This window comes from Rousettus aegyptiacus, unplaced genomic scaffold (assembly GCF_014176215.1).
Source record: "Rousettus aegyptiacus isolate mRouAeg1 unplaced genomic scaffold, mRouAeg1.p scaffold_m13_p_15, whole genome shotgun sequence".
NCBI lineage: Eukaryota > Metazoa > Chordata > Mammalia > Chiroptera > Pteropodidae > Rousettus > Rousettus aegyptiacus.
The window spans coordinates 53728459-53743775 of record NW_023416290.1 but is presented as its reverse complement, the minus strand read 5'-3'; the positions used below and the strand labels follow the sequence as shown (position 1 = coordinate 53743775).

The 15317-nt window shown below is 41.4% G+C and overlaps 2 long non-coding RNA genes across 49 annotated transcripts in view; one reads left to right on the top strand and one right to left on the bottom strand.

Moving 5' to 3' along the window:
- The window catches only part of LOC107506203, a 579061-nt gene that overhangs the window by 9276 nt on the left and 554468 nt on the right, over positions 1-15317 (bottom strand). The window contains exon 25 of one of the 47 annotated variants that reach the window (XR_004954717.1): positions 12932-13343. The exons of the other annotated variants lie outside the window; for them this stretch is intronic. This is a non-coding gene — a long non-coding RNA (uncharacterized LOC107506203). Of the gene's footprint in view, positions 1-12931; positions 13344-15317 lie in introns of those variants that run through there. 47 annotated transcript variants of the gene reach the window in all.
- The window catches only part of LOC107501903, a 570942-nt gene that overhangs the window by 528576 nt on the left and 27049 nt on the right, over positions 1-15317 (top strand). The gene's annotated exons all lie outside the window — the stretch shown is intronic.

Genomic DNA, 15317 nt, shown 5'->3' with positions numbered 1-15317 from the left:
ATTGAGAACAGGACAAATAACCTGATAGGATAGCATAGTTATGAAGTGGTCCAGTTGGGGTTTAAGTCCAGCTAGATGCTGACCAGAAATAACAAAAGGTACCAGAATAGCCAGTCATCCTGCAGTGAATGCGTCAAAGCAAATAATGACTAACTGGGGAAGAAGACTCATCTCCATCAAAGCCAGCAAGGAATGGAGAGTGGGACGAGAACCCACACACGGATCCAAAGCCACCTCCATGTTTTTTCACACCTTGGGTATAGTGTGAAATTGGTGATACTGCCACATGAAAGCAGGCTTTGGTTGTTTATGTCCAAACAACCCTGACTGCTATGGCTACTGAAATCATCTACCCAGCACAGTTTTTTAAATAAAACCCTAGAAGATTCTGGAGTTGACCATCTCTGCAGTCCCCCCTTGCACAGTGATGCCACATTCAAGGAGAGATCCTCTGAAAGCCTAAGGTCACAGCGGTCATCTGGTGTCAACATCTTTGTGTGGACCTCTTTCCCTTAACTACTTAAGTAGTGATCTAAGAAAATAAACAAGCAACAGCAGGTACCACAAAAAATAAATGAACATCTGATTATCTATTAAAAAGAAAATTATTTTGATAGTTTAATCTTTCATTTTATCGTGAGTAATTTTATCTGACCTTGATCATCAGCGAACATAATTATTCAGGCAGACCTAAAAATGGTCACGATTTACATTTAAATTCATTAGTCATTATGAACCAATACATCTGTAGCCCTGACGATGGCAAACACACACACACACACACACACACAAATGAGTACACTTTGTGATTATGAATACACTTATCGACAGGCCTACATTCTCTTGAAAGTTGGCTAGACTTGAGGATTCAAGAACCATAAGTCAAAAAATTGTAATAAGAGTTTTGCAGATTGTGCATTATCTTTATATTAAAAATTGCTCTTGAAAGCTACACTCAAAGATGGTAACTCCTCAATTTTGCGTAATCCACAGCAGTGGTCTTTCTGTAAAGGGCCAGATCGTATATATATTAGACGTTGTGGACCATGTGGTCTCTATAACAACTACTCGACTCTTCCATTGCAGAGAGAGCAGTCGCAGGTGATGGGCAGACAGATGCGATGGCTGTTCTGTAGTTCTCTTATTCCTTTCTTCCTCTTTTGTTTTCTTTCTTTGTGAAATTCTGATTTTTAAGTGATGTGTTTTGATTACCTTTTCTGTCTTTTGTGTATCTATTGCAGGTTTTTGCTTTTTTGTTACCATGAGGTTTATATAAAATATCCTATAAATATATAATGGTCTGTTTTAAACTGAGAACAACTTAACTTTGATCACATACAAAAACTCTTTCTTTTTACTCCCTTTCTTCCATAATATATATATATTTTTTGGTGTTACAATTTACTTATTTTCCTATTGTGTATTCATTAACAAATTATTATAGCTATAGTTATTTTTAATACTTTTGTACCTTTATACTAAAGTTAGTGACTAATACAAAATTATATTGCAGTGTTAGAGTATTCTGAATTTGACTATATACTTCCTTTTATATTTTATATGTTTTATATTTTTTACATTTTCAGTTTACTAATTAATATCCTTTTATTTCAGCTTAAGGAACACATTTCAGCATTTCTTGTAATACAGGATTAGTGGTGATGAACTTCAGCTTTTGTTTGTTCTTAGTAGGTACTTTTTTTTCTTTTAGTATTTTGAATACAAGATCTCACTCTTTCATGGCCTGCGATGTTTCTGCTAAAAAATCCACTGATACAGTTATGGGGTTTCATTATATATGAGGATTTTTTCTCTTGCTGTTTTTAAAACTTCCTCTTTGTCTCTAATTTTAGACAGTTTTATTATTATTTGTCTTAGAGATCACTTTGAGCTAGAATTTTGGGGTGACCTATTAGCGTCACAAACTTGGATGTCCAAATCTCTCTGTGGATTTGGGAAGTCTGCAGCCATTATTTCTTAAATAAGCTTTCTGCCACTTTCTTTCATAGGAGCTAGTCTGGCGCTAGGACGAGCCCGGAGCCTGGGGCTGTGAGACTCAGCCTATGCCCGGTGGCCACGGGGCCTTCCCTGAAGTTAGAGTCTGTAGGGTTGGTCTCGTATTGAGGTGCGCTTGGAGGGTCCCTAGGAGCTGGCTGAGGCCGCAGGAGCTGGACTGGTGCTGGGCTGAGTCAAAAGCCTTGGTTCTCAGTAACTGGTCTGGCATCGAGTCCACCTGGGAGCCTGGACGGTAGGTGTCCACCTGCGTCCTGGGTTTTGGGGGGCTAATTGGGAGCCTGGACCCATTAAGATTCTCAAAAACTGGTCAAAACTTGGGCGGGCTGGGGCCTTGGGTTCGTGGGAACCTACCAGGGCCGTGGAGTAGTCAGATGCTAGGACGGGCCAGTGCCGGGGGCTACGGTGAGGCCCGGCTCTGGTCTCACTCTCCTTTTCCTACAGAAACCGCGTCCCTCCCTATGCTGAGCTGCCCAGGCTTGGGGGGAACGTGACGGCGTAGTGGGAATCTCTTTTCTACTCTTTTCGACGTGTCTTTTCTTATTTTTGTGCTTCACCTATAATTCCGTACCTGGAATTTTTGGCATTTGTGAAGGTATTTTTGTGTGCAGGGTTGTTCAATTGGATGTTTCTGGGGAAAGAGAGGCACTAGAAATTCCTATACAGCCATTATGCTGCAGTCACTCTCCTAGAGATTTTTGCTCTTACTTTAAAGATGACAAAAATAGGCCCCCGAGTAGATGAATATTTTGGATGAGGTCAAACAACTCACTAGAGCAGGGTAAGAACTCAAATCTGTCTGCCTCCAATACCTGTGTATTTTCCTTCACAAAAGACCTTCTTTCCAGAAAGGAAAAAGCAGTGAAAATAAAAATAATTACTCCTTTTAGCAAATAATTATAACTAGTTATACATTCGTTTTCCATGGGGTAAAATGCACACATGTAGGAGGATAAATTTTTATACTGCTCCTGTCCTTATAAACATATCCAGATAATTTAATCATATAAAAAGAAAGATTGTAGTATCAAAGCTTGCACTAATTCCTTGGCTGTCAAAAGTTGAAAACCCCAGAGAGATGGCCCTCTGTTTAAGAGAAAACCATAATAACTTTTTATATTTATAAAGACTGGCAAAGCTAAGAGTTCGAGTTAAAAAATAAATTACTCTGTGCATTAAATGAAAAAAAAAAAAAGAAAAAAAACTAAGAAGTTTTTTTGCAAGTAGGCCCAGGATAGAGATATAAAGAAGTCCAGGAAATGGGCGAGAGAGAAAAACAGAGCAAGAGAGTGAGGGCATGGCTGATACGACAGCCAAGAAATCCATAAAGGAGACTCCAGCCAGTGAGAAACGCTGAGGAGTGAGTCTGCAGATCTCTGGGAGGTAGAGAAGTTGAGACCTCATTAGTAATTTTTCATAGTCTTCTGCATAGTACTACCACAAATCAACTCTTTTTCTCTCTGAATCTTGAATCAAAACAAGGAAATAGGACTAGTTTCACATTCGGGTTGACTCAAACTAGGAAATGAAGAGCCACAAGTCACAAGACACTAGCAAGATCAAGTAGCTAGAAAAGAAACTTGAAAAAAGGAAAGAATAGGGGAAATTTGTGACACTTCCCAACAGGAATCCAAGCAGAGTTAATAGGATTATTATTGTTGGGTGTTTTTTAGTGTATGTAGCTAGCAACCGAAGCCTATTAATTTCAATATTAAGAAAAATGGTGATCAACCACATTGGTTTTATCATTCTCCCTTTTTCGTGTGTGTGTGTGTGTGTGTGTGTGTGTGTGTGTGTGTGTGTCCTGTATTGGTAAATACCTCAGTGTATACTTCTTCAGAGCATGGGCATAACGGTAAGGGAATAATCAACTCCATAACTGTAATATAATTATGAAAATCAAGAAATTTGACATTGGCACAATATTATAAATTAACCTGTAGATCATAGTCAAAATTCACCAATAATATCTTTGACAGCAATTTTTCCTGGTCTGGTATCTAATTCAGGACCAGATATTGCAGGCAGATGCTGTGTCTCTTGGTCTCCTTATTTGGAGATGGTTCCTGAGCCTTACTGTGTTGATAACACTGACACTCTTGAAGAATACCAGAAACTAATCAGGTAGACAGCTCCTCAGTTTGGGTTTGTCTGATATTTCCTAATGAATTGATTCACTTTAAGCATTTTGGGCAGGAACAGCCCAAGTGATGTCAGAGTATCTCATTAGGAGTCACGTGGTTCAGTTCATGCCATTTTTCATGGTGTTTCTTCATAAACCACTTAACAATTGCAAATGGAAAGATGGTAACTTTATAATGGAGAACCAGGCAAACACCTTAGGTTATCAAAGTTAACATTACCAATAGCTGATTTATTTTTGAAAGTTACTTCAATAAAAGATTCGGCTATTTTAAGAACTGATTTGGCACACATAAAAATTACACATTCTGGTAAAAAAAAAAAAAGCATGAAAGTTGTAGCAATATTTACTTCTCATTCAGCACATGAGATCTAGAATAATTTTGATGATATTTAATGAACCTCAAGTCCTTAATAACAAGTTACATATTCCCGACATGTCCACCTTATCTTTTTTTAATCTTCTCATGACCTCATGTACAAAGGAGGGAACAAAAGTAACTTGGCCAAGGTCACAAAGCTGAAGTACGGCACTGGAATGTGAGTACTCTTTTGTCTCTCTGCAAGCTCCGTGTTCTTCGCTCTGTACATATGTATTCAACACCATGAAAATATGGGTGCTTGACATTAGAAAAGCACTCAATGGAAGCTCTGGGGAGGGCCGGGTACTAATTCTATGTTCATACTATTAGATAGCGTTCGGTAACTCCCTTATTGAAAGAGTAATTCGAAGAGCGGACGTGGAAAAGATGTGGATGCAGAAGGGAAGTGAGACTACGTGGGGCAGGTGGTGGGAGGGAGATGGATCCCATTTTCCTCCACGTGAGACTGATGTTGCCTGTGATCTTCTAAAAACAACCGTGCTGATCTGGGCGTCAGTCTTTCTGCGTGACTGGGCCCCAGCTTGTGAGCTCGAGCATCTTTTCAGAGAAAGCAGGAAGCTGTGTTTCACAGTAGATAGAAACTTAAAAGCAGCAACTATATATAGCACTAGAAAACCCCTGAGGCCTCTAAAAGAGCCCCAAACTCTCTGTTTCAATCATCTTCAACTTCTAGATAAACCTCACTTATTGGCGGGAATCTCATTAGGCAGCTATTTGGAAGAGACGCCATGAAATAAAAGTCATGTTGCCCATGCAGTTTGCAAGAGAAGATGTGGACCGGGAGGACTGTGGGAAGGAGCGTGCAAGCTGCCTGCCTTTTCCCTTGAGCTGGGCTAATGCCCGTCTTCCTCTACTTTGAGTCGACAGTGCAAACTTATCTGCACTCATAAAAATGCTTTGCAGCTACTGAGAGTATTGAAATAACTACTTGATTTTTTGAAAATAAACGTCTGAATTGTACAGAGGGTGAAGGGGGCCAGAAGACTCCGTCGAAGGGGAAGTGGAGCTGCGAACCCCGGAGAGGCAGATAGCGGCGTCCGTAAGCAGCAGGTCGCGATCACCAGCAGGAGCCCTTCCGAAGTGTCCCTTTCCCTCGGCCTCTTTGCCCTTCGAGGAGGATGCCTGGACTAGTGCGTAGGGATGCTCTATCTGGATCACTTTCTTTTTATTAGCAGCTGTCCCATGCTCTGGAAGCAGCTGGATAAATTGTCCTTGCTCGGGTCACTCGGTCACAGCTCTCCTCTCAAGGGATGCACTCCTTTATCTTTGCTGACCTCAGCAATTTGACCTATTTTTTTTTCCCCCACAACTGCCATGCCCAGTTTCCCCACCCAGGCAGCCATCTGTCACGGCAGAGCCTGTCCTCTTCCCTGCAGCTTTTCTGCTTCCCTCGAAGACTAGAGTGTAAGACCCAGAAGCCACTCGGGGGCAGGCGGGTACACGCGCGTTTGAACGGAGTCCCTTCCGTTATAAACTTGTGTGACTTTAGCCACGCCCGTGTGTCAATTCCCTCATCTGTAGAACTGGCACGATGATAGAATTCACGTGTCACATAAGGCATGCGAAGTTCCTGACACAGAGCAAGGATTTAATAAATCTTCGTCATTAGTAATGGTGTCAACATCACTGCAGTCGCCCTCCGTGGCCATCGTGGTCGTCATCAGTCTTCTTTAGTCATTATGAAGAATTAGATATGAAAGAAAAATCACGGATTTGAAAATTTCTATTAGTTTCAGAATCTTTCTGAATTCTCCCCGTGATTTTTTTTTTTTTTTTTAAGGAATACATCCCGATCCTCTTACTTGAAGGACATTTCCCATTGCTAGAAATGTCTGTTTCTCAAGAGAGGATGTAAATTTACATGGAGGAAACCATACGAAGGAAAAGGTCTATATGCCTGCCTCCACCTGGTGCAGCTGGGTCCAGGTGAGGACCTGAAGGCAGCGGAGCAGGGGAGTGGCCACCCAAGTCCCTCTGTGGCCTCTCGGTTCCCCTTTGCCCGGGCCCGATGTGGGGGGCTCGACGCTCGGGCTTCCGTTAGCCTCGGCATCAACCCATTGTTCAGAGCCGCTCCGGGGCAGGGTTGCTGCCTTTCTCACTACGGAACAGGTGCCACCCAAGCTGGGCACGCGTGCGGGTCCGCTCCGCGTCCCTCGGTCCGGTCCGAGCACAGGCCCGCGTGCGGGAGGAGTTCGGCCTGGGTTCCCTCTTTCTCATCACCTTTCTCAGTCTCACTTTCTGTTCCTCTTCTGTCGGTTCAGAATCACGTTAGAACAGAATCATAGATGTAGATCAGCACACACCCCCCAAGACACACCCACCCCCATGGGCAAATGAGGAAACGGGCTCCGAGAGGGAGCACCCCGCTGCCTGGGATCTCTCAGCAGGAGCACAGATGGCGACAGTAAGAGGGGGACCCGGGCGTCAGGGCTTCTGGTCCACATTCCCTCACAGCCTCTGCATTCGAAGGTGTGGAGGCCCCACCAGGTGTCTACGAGTCTGGGGAACCCCGGACAAGTGACTCACTGCAGAGAACACGCAGTTTCCTCTGGAAGGATTACCTGTGCCCCTCCCTCATGCCCTTCGTGATTGCAAAATACCCCTGACATTCAGCGACCACACCTCCCTCCCTGTCACTTACTCCTCACCAGGGTCTTCCCCTTTTCCTCCCCCACCTCCACCTTCTTGTGAAACTGGCTCGTTCTGGGCCTCAGCGACATTCTTTAGTTCTAACACGAGGGTGGGTGCCCAAACGATCGCATCGATCTGCACTTTCACAGGGGCCTCTAAAGGTCAGCGTCTCTGACCAAAGGAGTGGCCGTGAGTCCCCAAGCCTGGAGGGCAGACACAAATAGGTGGCATTTCCCGAGTCTGTGTGGGCCCAGTGGAAGAAGGTAATGCTACTGGGCCTGGTACAAACTCATACGACCTGTGCCCTTCAGCGTGTGGATGGGTCGGATCACTGGAAAGCGGAAACGTATTGTCTGAACCAGAGGCGCCAGAATAAGCCCCAGTAGGGCCCAAAGTCTCCATCACATGACCTGCTCCTTCCACAAAAGTGGAAGTGATTGTTATGAGAGCTGGCATTTGTCTCCTGACCATTCGCTGTGTGCAGATGATGTGTCAACCTCAGCAGCTACTCAAGGTAGGAGTTATTATGAAGAAAGTCAAGCTCGGAGAAGCAGAACAATAGTATCTGGCTCAGAAGTGGCTTTGAATTCAGGGCTACTTTCCTCGGTAGCCCATCCCTTGCATTTCCCTCTATGGTAACCATCATCACATAGATCCGCCTGGCAATGATACAAGACGGTGTGGGTTTAGGGATGGGAACACGGAGGGAGAAGACGCCTGAAAGGCATCAGTGATAGGAAGGCTTTGCAAGGTGTCCCCTTTCTGTGTGTTGGTGTCCTTTGGGTCCCATGGTCTTTGAAAGAGAATGTAACTAGGCAGAGCTGATAGCTGTCAATCCAAGTGAATTTTTCCCTTTGCTTTATGTCTGTCTGGCTCAGGGATTAATGCCACCTGTTGAGACTGGAGGCATTTGAGGATTAAGCCCCAGACTAAAACTCAGGTAGAATGAAGTACACTCTGGGCTGTGACGGGGAGCTTGTCGTTTATTGCCATGTCAGGTCCAGAGGCATGCTAAGAAAACCAAGACAGACACTGTGTCCTCTCTCGCTCACAGAAGCGCACAGGCCACAAAGGCTTTCTCAGCCCAGCCGGCCTCCCCTGCTGATCTATTCCAGCCTCACCACCGTGCTCTGTAGATGGCCTGGGAGGGCTTCCCTCTCCCACTTTCCTTCTTTGAAGTGTTTTGGGAGTGATCACAATAAAGTGTGACCACGTCATCGATTGTACCAAACAAATCTTCCCCTTGGCAAGCCTGGTGCTTTTAAAGCTGTAGACCCAGCGTCACAAAGTTCAAGCACACGTCTCTCTCCATTGGGATGCTCATGCACTCATTGCTGCGCTAGGTGAATGAATTGCTTTTTCTACAAACCCAGTTGTTCCCATCTCCCTGACACGCTCGAGTTTAATCCAGAACTCCCCAGCTGAGCTTTCCTTCTACCCTGACCATGCTGTTTAACACCGAACTGGTTTAATCTCTTCCCGCAAGCTGTCTGAAGACAGGGAGTCTGTCTTACCTCTCCATCTCAGCACCTTGCTTGGTGCACAGAAGGAAGTTAGTAAATGATCATGAAATAAATAACATGACCCTCTATTGTGCCAACAAGATCGCTGAATACCTCACGAGCCAACAATACATCAGTTCCAAGTGATGTGAGAATTAAACTATATAACTCAGTTCTTCCTTCTGGCATATAACGGTCCTTTCCAGGAAAAGGGGCCCAAAGTAGTAAAAATGCTCTGCGCCCAAGTCTAGTATTCCAAGGGCAAAAAGCAGGAAGTCAAAGGAACAGGAGAAGCTGAGGGTATTGGGATAGGCAGGAGCATACTGTGGAAGTTTAGACCGCATTCCAAAGAAAAACGAGATATAGTTACGGGTTTTTTGTTTTTTGTTTTGGTAACAACAATCTCTTGTGTTTTATTTTTTTCTCTTAAGAAAATTTTATTAAAATACAGGTAACATACAATGTTATATTAGCATCTGATATACATCATAGTTATTCAACGTTATATACCGAAAGAAATGATCACCATGTAAGGCGAGTAACCATCTCTCCTGTATAACGTTAGGCGAGTAACCATCTCTCCTGTATAACTGAATGGGAGGAGATATTCACAAATGATACATCTGAAAAAGGGTTAATATCCAAATTTTATAAAGAATTCATGCAACTTAAGACCAAAAATAACTAATGATCCAATTTAAAAATTGGCAGAGGACCTGAATAGACATTTCTCCAAAGAGGACATACAGAAGGCCAATAGACATATGAAAAGATGCTCAACATCAGTAATCACCAGGGAAATGCAAATTAAACCCCCAATGAGATATCACCTTTATTGATGAATGGCTGTCATCAATAAATCAACATGTGTTGGCAAGCCAATGAAATTCTGAAATAAGAGAAAGGTCATGATTCTTTTACTGTCCTTTCCTGCAAAGGATCAAGTGATCTCAGAGTTTATCAGTCTGAGCGTCAGTTCTCAAATTTCAAGACAGGCTAGGTTCTAGAAAGTGAAAGGTATGGCAATGAACTCATACCACTCTAGCATATAATAAAGGTATCTTTATTTTCCCGCAAATGCAATTTCTGAGCCAATCATAATTTTTGTAATCATCACTACCATTTATTAAACCTTTACTCTGCACCAATTGACATGCTAAGTACTTTACATAGAGTGGCTCACTTAATAGCTCCCTTGCCCTCCCAAAGCTACTTGTCCCCTAGTTGGTTCAATCATGTGTCACTAGCCATGCGTCTGGTATGTTCAGGAGCGCATTTCTGCCCTGTTCTGTTATGTCTTCCTACACTCCTGTCCTTTTTGCTTTGCAACTCAAGGATGTCTTCTGCCAATTTGCCTTATTCTTTTGAAGGCTGATTGGAGAGTAGTAGAGATTTCTGGGGAACACAGGCTTTGTTTTAGTTGGTACAGGAATCAGTGTCCAAGTGATGGTTAATCTATGTGTGATACTCTCCAAGAAAAAAAATGCAATTGAGACTGAGCCAACTGCTAACAAAAAAGATATGTTCAAAAGTCTGTTTATGCAGAAACTGGAGCTGCTGGGGACATTTCTAGCACCTTCCTGCAGCCAGTGAGCACTGTTCCAGTGGGCTAAAGACAAATCTCCTCTTTTAGGCTCTGTGGCAAAGACAGAATTATCCTAGGAGAAAAAATGACCATACAGACACAAAGAATTCATTCTCATTTCTACAAGGGGGCATGAAAACCCTTTGCCACTTTTTGCCATTTCTACATGATGGTCCCAATCTAGGCAGCTCTTCCCTACAGAATTTTCTAAAGCAATTCCTCTTAAAAACCAAGTAGGGGACAAGTTCATTTATTTGTGGAAGTGAGTTTTTCTCATACAATATGTTTGAAATCTTCCTCTCACTTGAGGGATCCTACTAGCTATTTGAGCCATAAAAAACATGTTGGAATTTCAGAGCTATAACATGCTAATCTTGTATAAGTAACTTCAACTCTAAAATGGAAAGGGCTTAGTGATCACATAACTTGAGATGATGCGTTTAACACAAAATACAAAATATCCAGCAGATATTGGCAACCTCCTTTCATCTTTGCAGAGGTCTGTGTCATTTTTTTTTTTGCTTAGATTACTATGATAATCTCTTTTCAGACTATCTTTCTTTTCCTTCTTAAAGTCAAATTTCCAATTCTGTCAACAAAGATTACTTCAAATATTTAATCAGTCTTGCAGGCCAGTAAGAATGGCATTGACAATCTGGGTCTAATATTAAGAAGAAAGTAGTCAAAATTAGGAACACACTCAAAATCATACAACAGCAGGAATGCTTTAAAGAACTGGATCGTGTACCCTAGTGACAAGGATATTTGTGTCATTATTCTCAAATATCGATGGATTGTTATGTGAAAAATAAAATTATCCTTTTTAATGATTATAAGTGGTAGAATTCAGACACGCGAGTGGAAAGTACAAGGCAACATATTTTGGAACAAGCGGAGAGAGAATTTCCCGAAAGCCCACGGAAAACACCGGTTGACTTAGGAGGTAGTGAGGGCTGGTAGAGGTGCTTACCTGCTCACCATGCGGGTTGGCCACGTGGTGGAGATGTTGTAGAAGTATTCAGGTATTGCCATGGGGGGTTGGGTTTCCTGACCTTGACAGTCTCTTTGAACTCTGAGGTTTTGTCCTACAGATTCACACTTAACTTGTATCTAGCCTGTGCTGGCTGTGCACTAGTGCAAGGTAGGTTGAGCTTTCAGGAAATTTCCTAAGAAATGATCCTTCATTTCCAACAATAGAATAACCAAATGTTATATGTGAAAGAAAGCTGAAAGACCTCATTTAGCCCTCACTGCAAAAAAGAGCAGGCTGGGCCCAGAGAGTTAAAATGACTCTCTCCAGGATCACATGGCAAATTGTCACCCAGTAGGAGCTCAAAATTTCAAGTAAGAGATAAGATACCCACATACATCTCTAAGGAACACTTTGAGAAAAGCTCTCTTTTTTAAAAAATGCTGCAGTGAATAACCTCTTCTCTCACACTTTATTGAATGACTATGAAGCCCACTTTTTTGTTGCTGTTGTCAACTAAATGATTCATGTTCAGCAAAGACAAGGAAGTGAGAAACCAGAGTTCTGCTCCTAAATTTCAGAGACAAATGGGCCAGAAACTGTAAATTAGCGAGATCTCAGGGAGGCTACAGGAAGATCATTCTTAACTTGAACTATTGCCCTGGGAGGCAACTGACAGCAGACTTGGGGCTTCTAAGGGGATTGAGGAGGCCTATTTCAGGTAATGGTTGTCCTCTCTGGCAAAAAGCAAAGGAAATTTACAAAATTCTTCCCACTGCAGAGGAAGGATACATGTAGCAGGCTCTTAGGATGCTGGTGGAGTCAAAGGAAGTACCTACCTTCATCATTTTTTGGATTTGTGAAAGAGCAAAATAGGAATCAGAGCAACTATGACAATCATAGTGGAAATAACTTCTCAGATGGGAATAACAAGCCAATTGAACATATATGGGCATAAACATCTCTGTGAAGGAAGTAACCAGTCCGGCATGAGTCACATAGGTCTAGTAAGATCTTCGTGTCTCTAGACACTAAGCCCAGGCCAGCCTACAGGTCGATCATGTCTGTACCCCTCATGTTCAACACCATCACTCATTCAGTAGAGGTACTCGATCAATTAACTTGGAGGAATGGAACCCTACAACATAGAACGGGCTAAGACTGATGGCCCCAGGAATCATCATGAAGATCAAGGCTAGTCCTAGATAAAATCCTGACATCACTCATTGCGTTTCCCACATTAGAATGAAAATAGACATCTTCACGTCCATCCTTAAGATGATACCGTGAACAACTAAATATCAAGGTCTTTTGTAACCGATCTCTTTCTCCCTGTTCAAAGCTCAGAATCTACCACAGAGTAGATGTGCAATACATTTTAGTTAAACTGAAACAAAGCTGCCCTTTCCTGATATTCCCTACTGATGAGGAATCGTAATGTAATCCCAGACCTTCTGCTATAGATACACCGGGATGCTCGTGGTGTCATGTAAATGTGAGGTATATGGTCACAGGTATAAATCTGGGACTTTGGCTTTACCATCAGTAAGACAGATGACTTAACTTCTCCAAGACTCAATTTCTCCAACTATAAAATGGAATAATTATGCCTACTAGCTCTAGATTTCTAGAACTGTGCTGAGGATAAAAAGAGATTATATATACAGAGTGCCTAGAAAAATATTTGTCACATAAAGAAGGCAGGTTGTCATTATCAATAAATTATTTACTTTTGCTTCTTTATCATAACCTGAGTTAAAGGGTCACTTTTGGTCATGTTAAGATGTGAGATCGGAGCCAGCTGAAACCTCTGGGAATTCCGGCAGGACTGTGCTGCTTAGAGAGGACCTACCTATCTGTTGGCCATCCCTCGCTGGAGGCTAGCGCCTGAATAATCCATCTCCCTGTTTGGACTTGCTTCCCTGGAATAGAATGATGTTATTTAATTGACTATAACACCTGTTAAGTTGGTAGGTAATATGCACCATGTGTGCAATATTTTCTGTCTCTCCCTGGTTTTTCATTTCAGCTTAGTTCAGCCCACAGCTTTACAGTGCTCTAACTTCAGAGCGGGTTTTCCCCCCGGCTCTCTGTTCTGCTGAAATGCATCTTTGGCCCTGTTCACAAGAGAGAATAAGAAATGAGAATGCATGATCGAGATCCTTCCCATCTCTGCTGTGCGCGATAGATGTTTTTAAAAGCTGAACACAGTAACGGTCATATGACTAAGATACTCTATAGAAAATAAGTAGTCAGAAGACAAACATGTAAAGACTCCTGAGCTAAAAATAACTGTAGACCTTAAATAGTCAATTGCCTGCTGCCTCTCTGCATCTCCAGGTCTTCATCTGCTGAGGGAGGGGATTGGCTATGAGGCCCTCTAAGGGGACCAGGGGACATCATGTCTTTCATCTCTGTGCACTTCCTTTACCCTCTCCTACCACTTTCATATAATTGGGGCTTTTGAAATTATAAAGTATTAACAAAGAGTTAAAACACACACACACAAATAATATATTTTTTTTAAAAGATCAGCGATAAAGCACAATTCAAACTTGGAATGTATCTTATTCTTTTGATGCAGAGGCCTTCTTTGCACTGATTTTAAAGACATATTGAAAATTACTCAATGGCCAGTGATGGGAAATTACCCAAGATACTAATGGAACAAAATTCTTAAACTTTTCTGGGAAATTCCATCCTTTTCCTGGCGGTGAGTAATGTTGAAAATCTTAAATTCAAATTTAAATAAAAGTGTATCTAATACAATTAAATACTATTAAAATAGTGTGATATCTTTATAATAAAAAAATCAAAAAGCAAAAAAACACTTATTAACAAAGAATATAGTCTGATAAAATTAGTTTAATATGTATGATATACATCTGTCATTTTACAGTTTGGAAAAACCTGGAAACTGATGTTCTAAGAAGGGATAACAAAGTGTGTGTGAATTGGAAAAAAAAAGCAATAGTAATAAGATGTTCATATTATACATCAAGGGTATTTTGGAATAGAGTTAGAATAAAATTCTAGAATCAGCATTATAAACTTGGATGGCACAATCAAGTAAAGAATGTTATAAAGCTTGGAAATGGGTAAACCAAATCTAAAGTAATTGGTCCAAGTCCATATTTTGTGCAATCGATTGACTGCTATGGTCAGCATAGTGTCTGGGGGAGCAGATGGTACCATGACACCCTTTAAAAAGGAAGGTGGAGAAAAAGACAAAACCCTTTGTAAACACTTGCGGCTAGAAATATGGTATAAGATGATTTAGAGAAATAAAAGATATTTTGGGCAACAATTATTATTTGGCTGAGAATTATGGACATAAGACCTCATGTAAGAGTGTCTGATGAGTTGCCTCGGGCTTTGGGGTTGCCTAAGAGAAGTTCTCAATGAACTGAATGAGATCATCTCCAGATAAACAGTGAAACAAAAGCCTCTCTGACATATTGGGCTCCCACCTTGAAGGAATCCACATTTGGGCATTATGTCTCCATGATATAAATTTGCAGAAAACTTTACACTGAATTTTGTCTTGCCTTTGTTGAAAGCTTGGGTAGTGCTTTGAAAATAAATGCACCCTAAAATAAATGCAACACTGGCATTGCCATTATCATTAACATTTTCTGTTTGTCTTTTGAATGTAATACCTCACATTTATGGATAATTTTCCTTCAAAAATCTTATGGGTTTGTTGTTGACAAATTACGTGTGGTCAGGAATCTATACAGAAGGGGGAAAAAAAATAAGAAAAATCCTCCAAAGGATTTCAGAAATACCTCATTCTTCAATTTACTTCAGAGCCTATTACTTTTATTGAAATTATTATTTTTTAAATTTTCATTTTAAACTTTGAGAAAAATTTGCCAGTCTCTTTGTAATAATTTGATGTTTCTCACTGTACATGAAACTTTCTCAAAACTTTTATGGCTTCACCATACAGTTTTTGAAAATTCAACAGAAGATGAAAAAAAAGGATAAATATTGGTACTTGCAAGGCCCTGTGATAAAAAATATATACCCCATTTGATTAAATTACCCATGATGAACAGATGTACTGCCCCCTTAGATCTCATAAGTGA